This window comes from Aquarana catesbeiana, linkage group LG02 (assembly GCF_042186555.1).
Source record: "Aquarana catesbeiana isolate 2022-GZ linkage group LG02, ASM4218655v1, whole genome shotgun sequence".
Lineage (NCBI taxonomy): Eukaryota > Metazoa > Chordata > Amphibia > Anura > Ranidae > Aquarana > Aquarana catesbeiana.
This window is the reverse complement of record NC_133325.1, coordinates 743406771-743422696: the sequence shown is the minus strand read 5'-3', so window position 1 is coordinate 743422696 and position 15926 is coordinate 743406771.

The following is a 15926-nucleotide window of genomic DNA, read 5'->3' as shown; positions in this document are numbered from 1 at the left end:
TTTGTGTAAAACATTTTATTGCATGCTATCTACTCCTAATGGGTATAATTACCGAGGACCAGACAGAGCATGACAAAACTGGACCGCTTTCACAGTTTTACGATACCTGATCCCAATACCCTCACTGGGAAGTGCTGATAACCTTTCTAGATGTTTATTGCTAATAGATATTAAGATAACTCATGACATTCTGTTCTGTTCCATTCTAGATCTCCTACTAAAGCATTCAATTTGTTATTTTCAGCTTTAGCAAATCCCTGTTTATTAGCTATCTGCTAAGCATTGACCAGCAGAATGGTTAATGGCCTTTCCTGAGTTCCTTTGAAGGTCTAGACCCTTGACCAATTATTTACTCAAGTTAAATGGCTATGGAGATGCACTCCATATTCTAAAAAATGTCATGGCTGACCTGCTGAGGTTTACCAGCCATTCTATAAGGAACCAGGTATCCTGGCAGATGGATGCGGAGCCACCCAGTCTCTTCCCCAGCTCCAAATCCAGGCACAATAGAGGAATTCTCTTAAAGGGAGAATGATGTATTTTTCTTACCAGGCTTCCCTGTAGCCCAAGGCCTTCCTGAGCCACATTTTGGTTAACAAATATCTCCCATCCACCAGCTTTTGCATTTAGTGACAGTGCTGCTGATCTCCTCTAACCTCCAGCGATTCCAGCAACAGCTCCCAGCACAGGAAGGCTCTCATCGCTAATAACTTATTTGCAGCTCTCTTCAGTGGATCACATTATAGTAATAAGTTATTAACTCTATAATGCCGCATACACACGATCAGAATTTCCGACAACAAATGTTCGATGGGAGCCTGTTGTCGGAAATTCCGATCGTGTGTACACAATTCCAATGCACAAAATTCCACGCATGCTCAGAATCAAGCAGAAGAGCTGCACTGGACATCGTACGTGTTGTACGTCACCGCGTTCTTGATGTTCAGAGTTTTCGACAACATTTGTGTGACCGTGTTTATGCAAGCAAGACAAGTTTGAGCCAACATCCGTTGGAAATAAATCCAGGATTTTGTTGTTGGAATGTCCAATCGTGTGTACACGGCATAAGACTTCCTGTGGGGAGCTGATTGCTTGCATCTTAAAAGAACACTGCAGATTAGAGGAGATCAGCAGCACTGTCGGTAAAGACAAGGTCCACTCTTGGGAAAGCATAGACTCTTTGGGTTAATCAGAATGGTGCTAATACATGGCAAGTGCTCAGTAGGCAGAAAGGTAATAAAATGGTGTTGTTTCTATGCTCACACAGTAGCATCAATGATTAAATGCAGTTCATAATTTTATTTGCCTCAACACCAACACCCATCTCTTTGCTTGCTACCACTGCACCAGAACATGCTTCCCCACTTGCTGCCATTGTACCAATATGCACTTCAGTGCTCTCCACCCCTACAGTGATGCTCCCTTCCGTATTTTGCCCAATGCAAGAGCACACTTTTGCTGGTATTTATTATTAAATAAGATAGGCCCAGAGTTAAAAGAAGAAACCATGGACAAAGGGCTGACATGACAGGTTTAAAAGGGGTTGGCATAGGGAAAGGGCTTCTGGTCAGTGGAAAGCATTGTTTAACGTTTTCACGTGATTGGTGGGGAGGACTGGAGAAGATGGGGCTGCACTAAAGGGATCTGTAGGAGGGTCTTGGAAGTTATCAGTCAGAGGAGAAAATGCTTGGGACGACAAATCACCCTCACGCCCTTATTGAGTTTCACGGCATGTTGTATATAAATGGGGACTAAGGTTTTTGGAAGTTTTGTCATGGCAGCTGGAGGGATACAAGGTCCTGCTATGGGTTTTTGAGTATACTTAATAGGGTACTGCTCCCATTATTATGGTTGGTGGTACCTGTGTGTAGTTGTTTGTCTCCGAGTCGGTGTTTGTTGCGGCTGTATATATATACTCTGTATTCAGTGTAGCGTTTATATATATACAGTTCATTTGGTGATGTAAATGATAGAATACACTTCAGGCGGTGTATTCCTATATATATATATATATATATATATATATATATATATATATATATATACAGTATAGTACAGTGCAGGTGGTGTACACAGTATATAATACAGTGTAGTGTGCTATGAAAAGAAAAAATCCCCATCATGTCTCGAAGGCCACCAAGGAGAGGCAGACATTCACAGGCCACTAAAAGAGGGAAAGCAGCCTCTGTCTCTACAGTCAACAGTGGTGGTCGTAGACATGGTGCATCCTCTACAGGTGGCCATGGGGCACGCTTGTCCTTTTTTTCTGCTGCTGGCCATGTTATTGAGCCACACTCATGCAGAAGAGTTGCTGGAGTGGATAACGAACTGTACTCATCCTCCTCATCCTCTTTCACCCGGCTCATAGTAGTTTGCCTTCCAATGCAGCTGCCAAAGCGGCCTATTCCACTGGCTCCTTATCCACAGTTACTCCTTCTGTAGCTCCACCATCATGCATGGAGGTGTCCCCAGAATTATTTGACCACAGTATCGGTTACATGCTGCTGGAGGATGCGCAGCAATTTGAAGGCTCCGATGTTGGTTCCCAGGTGGAGGAAGAGAGTAACGTGAGCCTAGAGAGAGGGGGTGCCACAGAAAGACAAGAAACTGGCAATCATATTCCCCAAGCTGCAGCATACTGTCAAGATTGCTCCAGTAACGAGGAGGGAGGGGATGATGAGGTCACTGACCGTACTTGGGTGCCTGAGAGAAGAGAGGAGGAAAGTGAGGAGGAGGAGGGACAACTCAAATGAGGCAGGATGTCCTCCAGGAGTCAGCTTAAGGGCAGCCACCCTATTGCATCACAACCCAGAGCTCTGCAGGTGCAGGGCACTGCTGGCTCCCCACTGACTTTTAAAAGTTCCTTGGTGTGGGACCGTTGCTGTTTGCAACCTATGTCTGAAGCGGATCAAGCATGGACAGAACAGCAGCTACTTGGGCACCACATGCTTGACCAGACATGTGACGACCTGCCATGCAGTCCGACGGCAGCAGCACCTATAAGACCCACATCATAGAAAAAGGCAGACTTCTTCTTGCTCCTCATCTGGGATCTCAAACCCTACTATACCTCCAGTCCTCTCAAAAACCTGCACTGAGAGGAATGAAGGTATAGCAGTAGGTTTCACAAGTACTTGCAGCCAATCTGCTAGCAGTACACCACCAGTTGATTTCAGCAGGCAAATTTCCCTACCCCAGATGCAGAACCGTAAAAAGAAATTCGGTCCCAGCTATCCACATGCTCAGCATCTAAATGCTAGCTTGGCCAAATTGTTAGCAATGTAAGTGCTGCCTTTTCAGCTGGTAGACTCAGCCCCCTTTCGTGAATTTGTGGAATGTGCTGTACCTCAGTGGCAGGTTCCAAAATGCCATTTCATTTCCCGTAAGGCCATTCCGGCTCGCTACTGTCATGTGGAAGGCAATGTTTTGGCCTTGTTGGACAGGGTAGTCAGCAGTAAGGTTCATATTACCACGGACTCATGGTCCAGCAGGCATGGGCAGGGAAGTTACCTTTCCTTCACGGTGCACTGGGTAACTCTGCTGGCAGCTGGGAAGAATGCAGGACAGGGTTCAGTGTTGGAGCTTGCTCCACCACCACGCCTCCAAAAAGCTAGTGGTGATTCTGCCACATCTATATGCTCCACTCCCTCCTCTTCTTCTTCCTCTATGGCCACTTCTGCAGAATTGTCCTCTGAACCAGCAGTGCTCCCTAAATGCTCAAGGGGCTCTGTAAGAAGTCAGGCAAAAAGAAGTCAGGCAAAAAGATGTCATGCGGTGCTTGAGTTGGTCTGCCTAGGGGACAGGAGCCACACTGGGGCAGAGATTCTGTCAGCTCTGCAGGGGCAGGCTCAGAGGTGGTTGAGCCAGGATTGGTTGTATGCGATAATGGCACCAACCTTCTCTCTGCCCTCCGACAGGGACACTTGACCATGTTTGGCACCTGTCCTGAATTTGGTGGTGTAGCGTTTCTTGACCAGGTACCCAGGCTTACAAGTCTTCTGGGAAGGCCAGAAAAGTCTGTGGTCATTTCCGCCGGTCATACAGTGCCAGTGCTCGGCTGGCTGACATTCAAAGTGAATGCAACCTACCCATCAACCGCCTCATTTGTGACATGCCCACCAGGTGGAACTCAACGTTGGCAATGCTGCAGCGGCTGCACACACACAGCAGAGGGCCATCAATGAGTACATGTGCGAGTATGGCACCAGGACAGGGTCAGGGGAGCCTGGCTTCTTTTCACCATGCCAGTGGCTATTGATCAAGGATGCATGCACTGTTCTGTCACCATTTGAGGAGGCCACAAGGATGGTGAGCAGTGACAATGCATGCATCAGTAACACTGTCCCTCTAGTCTTCCTGCTGGAGCACACACTTCGTGGAATCATGGACAGAGCACTTGAGGCAGAACAGCGGGAGGAAGGCTCCCCTTTATCCAGATACCATTCCTGCAGGTCCACCAAACACACAGGAAGGAGGGGGAAGAGGAAGATGATTGTGTCAGCATGGATGTCGTGGATAACATGCAGCAGTCTTCAAGGGATGGTTTTCAGTTCCCAGAAACCCAAGGAGTTGTTGGGAGGAGGTAGTTACGGATAATGAGATCCTTATTGACCCAGAGGACTCAGAATCAAATGCCTATGCAAACTTACACTGCATGGCCTCCCTGATTCTGCAAAGCCTGCAAAAGGACCCTAGGATTTGTGGTATTAAGGAGAGGGATCATTACTGGCTGGCAACTCTTCTTGATCCACGTTACAAGGGTAAGGTTGCAGAACTCATCCTGCCTTCGCAGAGGGAGCAGAGGATGAAACATCTTCAGGAGGCCTTGAAGAAAAGTTTGTGTAACGCATTTCCAGACCATGGGAGGTTACCATTTCCTGGTGCTGGACAACGTGTTTCTGAGGCTTTGTTTGGTCAGAGGAAAAGTGGTGGAGAAAGTGGCCGGCTAACCGATGCCCTTAAACAATTTTCCAGTCCTCAGCGCCAAGGTTCCAGCAACCATCGCCAGCGCCTGCATTATATGGTGCAGGAATATCTAGGGGTAAGAGCAGACTTGGAGACCTTTCCAACAGAGCATCCACTGAGTTACTGGGTCTTGAGGTTGGACCACTGGTCAGAACTTGCTCAATATGCAATTAAGCTACTGGCCTGTCCTGCATCCAGTGTGCTTTCTGAACACACATTCAGTGCTGCTAGAGGGTTTGTAACGGATCAAAGAGTGCGCCTGTCCACAGACTCAGTTGATAGGCTCACATTTATAAAAATTAATCAATTCTGCAGCTATCAAGCACCTGATGCTGATGTAACTGATTGAATTTGCTATGGATCTGGAATCCCTTGTAGACTGCCTATGCTGCCTATTCTATTTCTCTTCAATCATAATGATGCTAGCTTCCAGCAATGTTTTTAATTTAGGGCACCACCACCACCCAAGGCCCAATTTTTCTGCCCCTGTTTAACAAGGGCATGTAATTACAATTTTTGAAATGATATTTAACAGCAGGGCCTGTTCCTGCGCCCAACAAGAGTAACTGTGAGGGGTTACAGTGATCTGGCACCACCAACACCTAAGGCCCAATGTTTCTGCCCCCGTTTAACAGGAGCATATAATTACAATTTTTGAAACAATATTTAATAGCAGAACCTGTTCCTGCGCCCAACAAGAGTAACTGTGAGAGGTTACCATGTTCTGGCACCACCAACACCTAGGGCCCAATGTTTCTGCCCCCGTTTAACAGGGGCATGTAATTAAAATTTTTGAAATAATATTTAACAGCAGGGCCCGTTCCTGCGCACAAGAGTAACTGTAAGGGGTTACCGTGTTCTGCCACCACCAACACCTAAGGCCCAATTTTTCAGCAGAGTATATAGTGCATATAGTATAGAGTATATAGTATATAGTATAGAGTATATAGAGTATATAGTATATATACTGCAGTTCAGAGTATATAGTGCATTCCGTATAGTATAAATACTGAAATTCGGAGTATATAGTGCAGTCAGTGTAGTATATGTAATACAGTGCAGGGTACACAGTGCAGTGGTTGAAGTGGTTAAGGGGAGCCCTTTGACAGAATTAAGAAAAAAAATGGCATGGGTTCCCCCGTCCATACCAGGTCCATTTTTCAATGATTTTTTATGTATATTGCTGGGATCTGGCAATACATTACAGCTGTGAGCAATTTTAAATTACATTTTTTCCTTTAGAAATGTAATTTTGCTGTGGCACTGTATAAACATGTGGAAAATGCGCTACTTTACAGGCAGACTAAGGGGACCCCCCAGACATGATATTTTAAAAGAATTTTTAATTTTTATTTTTTCACTTTAAGCATTCTTAAAATCACTGCTCCTGAAAAAACGGCCATTTTAAAACTTTTTTTTGCATTGATACATGTCCCCTGGGGCAGTATCCGGGTCCCAAAAACACTTTTTATGGCAGTAACTTGCATATAACCCTTTAAAATGAGCACTTTTGATTTTTACATTCATGTCCCATAGACTTTAACGTGTTCGCATGCTCGCACAAATCTTTTGTCTGTTCGCAAGTTCTGGTGCAAACTATACCGGGGGGGGGTTTCGGCTCATCCCTACTGGTGACCCCCTGGCATGCCTCATTTGGCATGTCATTTTTTGGGGGAGGGAGCTGGTACCCAGTTTTGACAGGCACCCAGCTCCCACTTCCACCCCTGGCGCCGCCGCGCCCGAAGGAAATTCACCTACCCCCCCTCCCTCCCTGCAATCTTCTGGGACACGTCACGTCACAGTGTCTGTTTATTAAAAGTCAGCAGGTACACTTTTCGTAGCTGCTGACTTTTAAATGGGTGGAACTCCGCTTTAAGCAGATTTCTGCTAATCTATTATATTATCATGCTGATAACAGAAGAACGGAGCAGGAGAAAGCCACAGGACTTAGTGCTTTGAAGAGAGATAAAAAACACTGCAGATATATGTGCCCAGCTCAAATTTAATGAATCGGGTTTACATCCACTTAGTTATTAAAATTATTAGTAGTAGTAGTTGCTGTTGCAATGTCATTTTTACTTTTATAAAAAATAAATTTACAGTATCTGGGGGTGATTCCTGAACTCCTTATCATGTTCTCTCTAAAGTTGGGTTGAGTGGATAAAAGAGGTAGCAGCACTAAGCTGAAATAAGAAAGGATTAAAAAAGAGGTCAAAACAGTATTTCATGGAAAAGTATTTCATGGAAAATATACAATGCTTTAGCAAACAATGTGTGAATACTGTTAAAAAAAAAATTGAGAACCTTAAGTGAAAACACTTAGAGTCCTAAATGTCATCCATTTATGGTTTAAATCTACAGTAAGGATTTTATTTAATTAACTAATAAAATGTCCAAAACACCAAAAATGCAGCATGCAGGACTTTTTTTGCAACACACTGAGACACCCCATAATGTAATAAGAGATCCTTTGGAAAAAACATTTTCTTTGTATTTCTTTGAATAGTATTTTGCTATATTTGAAAATGCAGCAACAAACATGGCAATGTATCCAGCCTGAATGAGCCCTAAGTATTTTGGCGCTGTAAGTAGTGGCTATACAATAAAGTATTTTGTAAAACACACCACGGCATAGCTCGCGATATTGCATTTTAATGCATAGTCTGCTGCATTTGGTTTCTGATGGTGTAAGTGAATGTTTTGACAGTGGGAATGACAGCACCAGAAGATTTAGCACAAAAAAGGTTTAGCATAAGTAACTGCATGGTGATTGAAAAATTGTTTGCTTGAAGCTGAAGTTTAGGTATGGCAATGTGTACAGCTTGGCCCAATATAAATGTGTATATACCATATCTGTGGGAACCCCCCTCGAAGCTGGAAATCACTGTAGAAGACACCATTACAGTAATGATCTCCACTAGCTTTCGGATTCATTGCTGAGAGTAAATACAGGAAGTCGCTCGCTCAGCGTGGGCGCCATTCAGAGAACACTCATTATTTTTTCAATGAATGCAAAGTGTTCTCTATTGAACGAGACGGAGAATATGACATCAGCACCCCAACTCTCCACCTAATCCAATCAGAATGTATTATTTAAAAAAAAATGCCTGTAGCTTATTCACCACATCCCTTGAGTAGAGTATATCTGAGAAAAGTAGAATTTGGACCTGGACTACTGGTACAAAAGAGGGCAAACACATAAATACTATAAAAACCTATATAAACCTATAAATGATACCAAAAAGTTTATTACAGATATAAAAACATATACATTTAAATTCCACCTTCCTGTTCTGTAGGACTGGCAATTTCAACCAGAAAGGATATTCAATAGCTAATTATGTCCATAGTTACACCAAGAGATCAAAAAGGTTGACGCGTTTTGCAATTCTTGCTTTCTCAGGACCTTGTATTTTTGGATATAACTATAAGCAGCATATTATTCTTGAGGGGAACAGATATGGCAGCAGATAACCAGTGAGCAACTATAGCCTGGCCTAAAATGGTACTACACCATATTCAATCCAATCCTACAGAATAAAATTCTCTTCCAAAAATTAGAGATACAGTATTGGATAACAATAACAGCAAAATCACTATTGCAATGAAGCCTTTTAAGGCGAAGGATAATAGTAAATTCTAAGCCAATCCCCAAGTTCAGATCCGTCTGTGTCTCATCAGAAGCATGCCAAATACTTTAGAGTATGAGATGTTCCATAGATCTAGCAACTCCCAGACAGATTTAAATAAATTCAAAGCAACCGCCCATGCAGATGATTAACACATGTAAAGACACCATTTCATCATTCAAGGGCCCCTTAAATGCATCCCACCATGTACGTCCACCACCAACAATTCAATCCAATTAGAGAATGCTTTGCATTAATTGAGAAATTGCAAAGTGTTCCTTGAATAATGGTTGTGCCTAGCAAGCAACCTCCTGTGTGCACAATGCAGCGGGACAGCCATTTGGCATGAGATCCAGAAGATAGTGGAGATTAGTATAGTAGTGGTGTCTACTACTGTGATTTCCAGCCTTCACGGGGATCCCACAAGTATTGCACATACATACAGACAGTACTTACATTGGTCCAGGATGTAACTATGTAAAAATATCAATACCTGGAATTCAGCTTTAACAATACAATCTACAGAGAAGCATGATGCCAAACCTACTAAAAAATAATGCCAGGGTTTTTTTTTGTGGAGCAAACCAATCTGTGTTTTAGCTTAAACAACAGAGACCAGAGAGACACAATGGGCCTATTTAAAAATAAGCTTTGTACTGAAATTTGCATGCCATTTCTGTGTGTGTCAGACATTTTTTCTCACTTTAAAGCGGAACTTTACCATAACATTTTGATAACAATTAATTTAACAAAAAAACATAGTATGTAAACTCCTGGAGGGGTTGATAAGGGACTATATACAAGATTTTAGTAATGAGAATGGTATCATTAGCAGTAATCAGCATGGTATCATGCAGAATCGTTCTTGCCAAACCAATCTACTAACCTTCTATGAGGAGGTGAGTTGCCATCTAGATAAAGGAAGGCCCGTAGACATGGTGTATCTGGATTTTGCAAAAGCATTTGACACAGTTCTCCATAAACGTTTACTGTACAAAATAAGGTCCGTTGGCATGGACCATAGGGTGAGTACATGGATTAAAAACTGGCTACAAGGGCGAGTTCCAAGGCTGGTGATAAATGGGGAGTACTCGGAATGGTCAGGGGTGGGTAGTGGGGTCCCACAGGGTTCTGTGCTGGGACCAATCCTATTTAATTTGTTCATAAATGACCTGGAGGATGGGATAAACAGTTCAATCTCAGTATTTGCAGACGATACTAAGCTAAGCAGGGCAATAACTTCTCCGCAGGATGTGGAAACCTGGCAAGAAGATCTGAACAGATTAATGGGGTGGGCAACTACATGGCAAATGAGGTTCAATGTAGAAAAATGTAAAATAATGCATTTGGGTGGCAAAAATATGAATGCAATCTATACACTGGGGGGAGAACCTCTGGGGAAATCTAGGATGGAAAAGGACCTGGGGGTCCTAGTAGATGATAGGCTCAGCAATGGCATGCAATGCCAAGCTGCTACTAACAAAGCAAACAGAATATTGGCATGCATTAAAAGGGGGATCAACTCCAGAGATAAAACGATAATTCTCCCACTCTACAAGACTCTGGTCCGGCCGCACCTAGAGTATGCTGTCCAGTTCTGGGCACCAGTCCTCAGGAAGGATGTACTGGAAATGGAGCAAGTACAAAGAAGGGCAACAAAGCTAATAAAGGGTCTGGAGGATCTTAGTTATGAGGAAAGGTTGCGAGCACTGAACTTATTCTCTCTGGAGAAGAGACGCTTGAGAGGGGATATGATTTCAATATACAAATACCGTACTGATGACTCTACAATAAATAAAACTTTTTCGCAGAAGAGAGTTTAACAAGACTCGTGGCCACTCATTAAAATTAGAAGAAAAGAGGTTTAACCTTAAACTACGTAGAGGGTTCTTTACTGTAGGAGCGGCAAGGATGTGGAATTCCCTTCCACAGGAGGTGGTCTCAGCAGGGAGCATCGATAGCTTCAAGAAACTATTAGATAAGCACCTAAATGACCACAACATACAGGGATATACAATGTAATACTGACACATAATCACACACAGGTTGGACTTGATGGATTTGTGTCTTTTTTCAACCTCACCTACTATGTAACTATGTAACTATGTAACATACATTCCACATTAATGCTACCAAAATGAGTGTGCTCTGTAAATTAGCAGAGTTTGTCCTTTTACCCCCACCAGAAGCAGAGTTTGTCCTTTCACCCCCCCACCACAAGCAGTAAATCTGTAAGCAGATCGACCTTTAGTGACTCGCTGGATTTTAAACAGTATAGGCCAGTGTTACTCAACCTTTTTTTCAGTCAAGACACCCTTTAATATTCCACACAATCTCAAGGGACGCCATTCTAAAATTTAAAAAACTAAACTAATAGTTTTGCATAATTTAGCAACAACCACATGCATAGGACATCCAACATTAGTGGTGATTTATTCTTCCAAAGCAAATACATATTTGCACACTGGTACTGATTAGTATTCCAATGTTTCTCTTCTCCTTGTTTTCTCTTCCTCACTTAGCTAATGTGACCCCAGTGCTGAAGGAGAGGGGCAGGTGCCTGACGTCCTCCTTATCAACCAAAGACATCATTGGTTGTTAGGACACTGGAAGGCTGTAATGGTGCACAATGAAAATCTGTGGCTTTGTGTAACTAATAGGTAGGCTTGGTCCACCCATGGGCTTGTATACAGTTTTTGGGCAATTTCTAGGTATTTTGCCAAGGAACCCCTGAAGACACCTGAAGGCACCCCAAAGTGCCTGGGCACCATGGTTGAAAAAAGCTGGAATATGCAGTATAGGCACTTATTTTTAATGTTTTACATGCCAGCTAAAGGGGCCAGCATGAATTCATCTATCAGGGCTTAAAGTGGTATTAAAGGTTCAGCTTTAAAAAAAAAAAACAAAAAACAAACATGTCAGACTTACTTGCTCTGTGGAATGGTTTTGCACAGAGCAGCCCCAATCCTCTTCTTTTCTGGTTCCCCGCTGGTGCTCCTGGCTCCTTCTCATGACCAGTGCCCCCAAAAGCAAACTGCTTGCTCTGAGGGCACTGGTGCGTGCTCGCTCTCGAACCCTGCTCTATGCGTCCATAAGACACATAGAGCCACAGCTCGGCCCCACCCCCAGTCTCTCCACATTGGCTCACTGGCTGTGATTGACAGCAGCAGGAGCCAATGGCCAATGGCTCCTGCTGCTGTCTCATCCAATGAGGAGAGGGAGTCCCAGGGCAGACAAGGCTCTCGTGCACATCGCAGGATCGAGAGGGGGCTCAGGTAAGTATTAGGGGGCTGTGGGGGGAGCAGCACACCAAAGGTTTTTTACCTTCATGCATATAATGCATGAAGGTAAAAAAACCTTCAGCCTTTACAACCACTTTGATTCTCTGACTAAAGGTCCTTGTTAATAATGGATTGAACAACTAAATTGTGCTCTGGATAAAGAGTGAACTGGTATTTAAACAGTCTAACCAAAAGTTAAAGTTCATTGGTTTTATAGTTCATTCTAATCATGCAAAGTTCTTGTTCTCAAAGTTTTAGTTTTTTTATTTATGGTATAGTTCAACAAAATAAAGCAAAAAGGCTACAAACCTTTGGAAAAAGGTTAGTAAATACCAAAAAAAGAACAAAAATGATAACTTCTGTAGATGAACAAAACCATTAAGCATATTTTTTTATGGACAATAATAAATTAAGCTGTAATAAAACAAAAGTTCACCAAAAAATGTAATACACAGCGATTTGACCTATAATTAGCCTGCCCTGTGTTCTGCTGCTGAGCTGCCGAAAACTTCGACCATATTTCCAGAAATAGTATCTGTAGTTCTTTTTGTGTAAGCCCGCTTGTGATTTACTTGTCCTTTTAGCATCTGGCTAACATATTAGCATCCATCAACTCCATTTAAACGTGACTAATTATAAACATAATAACATTTTCCAGTCCTGCAAAGTAATTTTTACAGCAGAATCAACAGGACACGAAGGTTTTAGCTATCCCTGGAATGTGCGTTCCGATTGAAACGTCTCATCTAGGACAGAGGTACAGGTGTACTTCTGTATATATTATTAGGTTTATTGATGTTTTTATTTAGCATATTTTTTGCTTGGAGAGAATCGACTGGATTCAGGGTGGCCTTCCAACTGTAAGTCAGTTTTCCCTTTTTTTACTGACAGTTCCTAGATGTCTCAGACAACCTCATGCCAATCAATGAATGGGTTATGGCTCGTCATCATTCTGGAATGTAGGGAGTATGCTAATCTACCATTAAGTAGAATGAATTAAGTGACTTAAATACAATATATATATATATATATATATATATATATATATGATTAAAATACCTTTTAAAAGAGAAGAGGAAATCAAAGGTTACTCAGCAAAATTAGCTGTGTTCCTTAAAAGCAACATGTGGCTCTGCTGACTGAAGAATAAATGGAGAGCTCATCCAGCTTTCTTGTAAATCTCACCAAGCTGCATGAAGGAAAGTGCACCTGACTGCAGTGCCTTAAAGCGGAGTTCCACCAAAAAGTGGAAGCTCCGCTTATCTGCCAAATGTGTGTGGGGGGGGGGGTAGGAAGCAGGGGGGTGCAGGTACCTGTCCCCATTTCCAAGAGATCAGGCCGTGGCGAAATTCTCGAAACTCGTAAGTTCGGCCCCCCTTCACCTTCCCCCGCTGCCAGGCCATTCAGAAAGTGCAGCGTGCTTTGCACATGTGCAGTAGGGATTTCTCTTACCACAAATGGTTTGGTGGTTTTCCCTTACCACAAATGGTGGCGGTAGCACCCGAGAGCCGATGGAAACATTGGCTGGGGTGCCGACATCGCTGGATTCCAGCACAGGTAAGTGTCCTAATATTAAAAGTATGTGTAGCTGCAGACTTTTAATTTTTTGCTGGGGGGGGGGGGAGGTGGAACTCTGCTTTAACCACTTGACCTACAGAAGGTTTACCCCCTTCCTGACCAGGCCATTTCCAGTACAGCACTGCGTTACATTAACTGACAATTGTGCGGTTGTGCGGCGCTGTACCTGAATAAAATTCATGTCCTTTTTTCCCACAAATAGAGCTTTGTTTTGGTGGTATCTGATGCTCCTTTAACTGTAAAACCCACCCTCTAGGTGAAGAGTGAGGGTTTTCCCATACTTAAGGGATAGGAAAGGTTTAGAGAGGAGGAGATGGCCTGCAGAGATCTCAGACTGTAACAGAAGCGTTGTGTGTTCTTCCTTTTGGGGAGAAGCCTGGCTGGGAACTGAGGGCTATGACCCTCGAATGGGTCCTCAGGACTAAGTAATGACATTTTACAGAATTATGAGCATCGTAATTCTCCCTCCTTCCACCTTGCTGGACACTGTTGAAGGATTACCTTGTTATAGCCTTTTTCCACCAGGGTGCCTTCTGGGTTCTTCAGGGGTGCCTTGGCAAAATGCCTAAAAATTGCCCAAAAATTGTGTACAAACCAGCGGGTAGATCAAACACGCTTCTTAGTTACACAAAGCCACAGGTTTTCATTGTGCAACACTACAATCTTGGGCACTGTGCTGGCCAGCCACCAGCATCCCAACAACCGCTGATGTCATTGGTTGATAAGGAAGACATTTGGCATTATTATTATTATTCAGGATTTATATAGCGCCAACAGTTTACGCAGCGCTTTACAATATAAAAGGGAAACAATACAGTTATAATACAATAAAATACAGGAGGATCTGCACAGAATCGTTGTTTGACCTCCCTGACCCTTTCTGTCAGCAATAGGGTCACGTTAGCTGCATGGGGGAGAGAAATTGAGGAAGATGAAATGCTGAAATACTAGTTATTAGCAGTGTTCAAAAGTGTATTTGCTTTGAAAGAATATATCACTTATAATGTTGGGTGTCTTAAGTGTGGAGATGGTGCTGCGATGTAAAACTAATAGTTCAGATTTCTACATTTTAGAATGGGGTGCCTTGACACTGTGCAGAATTTTAAAGTGTGCATTGACTGAATAAAGGTTGAGAGATACTAGTATAGACTGTGTGTTATAACCATTTACCAAATCTCTGGAACTGCACTATTCCCACTGTTGTGGACTATTTACATTTATTTCCACTAAAAAGATTAAAATGCAACAAGTGGCCTCTGTGTGGTGTGATAAAAGTGATTAGAAGTGTGAATCAGCGCGCACAGCCAATACCTGGGGAAGAGTGTCTGTGAGCACTAGTGCAAACCTGATCAGTCCAGGATCTTGTGGTGATTAGGGAAAGGAGTTATCCTCTTAGTGGTGACACACAGTCTCCATCACAGAACACACGTCAGGTGACCATGTTCCATAGATCTTGGTTGTTTGGCTGAACTTCCAGAGCCCTACTCTAAACTCTGGCAAGTTGAAGGCCTGTATGAAAGGTGCTGCAGGCATACAGGGTTGTTATTGACTTGGATCAGGGAATAAGGGGGGTTGCTAGTCTCCAACCAGCATCTGCGCATGTGTTGATAAACAAGCAAGTCTGAGTGAGCTTGGGCAGTAACAACATACAGAATATGCCCCGGATAGCCTGTTTATTGGTAAGATTGCAGCTGCAGGGTACAACCATCTGAAGCAGTATCTGATACCTTTGGGCGGTGCTTAGGCACCCATATGGGGACAAGTTGGACTGCACTCGCTAATTCCTGAACTTCAGGTTAGGAACTGCAGTCACATGACAGTCAACATTAAAGCAGGTCTTCCAGGCTTAGAAGTGAGCTGCAATTTCACTGCACTCCATTCTCTCCTCTCTGTGCTGACTCCATTACACTAATGACATCTGTACACTTCAGACCCTCTCATACATGGAGGACACCACTTCGCAGGTGTGCAGCATTTGAGGCTGGTACCACTGAGCCTGTACTGGGCTCCACCATTCCAGCAGTTCATGTCACCTCTCTCCCAGTGACACATCCAATGGTTGCTATGGATTACAGGATGCTTTCCCTCCAACCTCCGTGCTTGCTCTCTTCTCCAGGGGCCCGTCTACATCCCTCTCTTCCGTGACTCTAGGCTTGGCCCCTAGGCACTCTGGAGATGTAGAGGTGCCAAGCATTTAACTCACTCCACTACCAGTGGAACCGTCACCCCTACCAGTCACCTGTCTCCTGGCTGATTGGCTGCCTTAAGCAATGAAACAAACACTGTACTACTTAGCAGCAACATTACCTTCCTCTGGACAGTACTCTGTGTGTTAGCCCCATGTAATGGATCTTCCTCTAGCTCAGTCCCCTTGTGCCATGTTCTTTGATACGCTGTGCATGAACCCCTTTAAGAGATTTCAAACCAGGCAAAGCAAGTACAAAGAGAACAAAGATTCTTTACTGAGGTATTT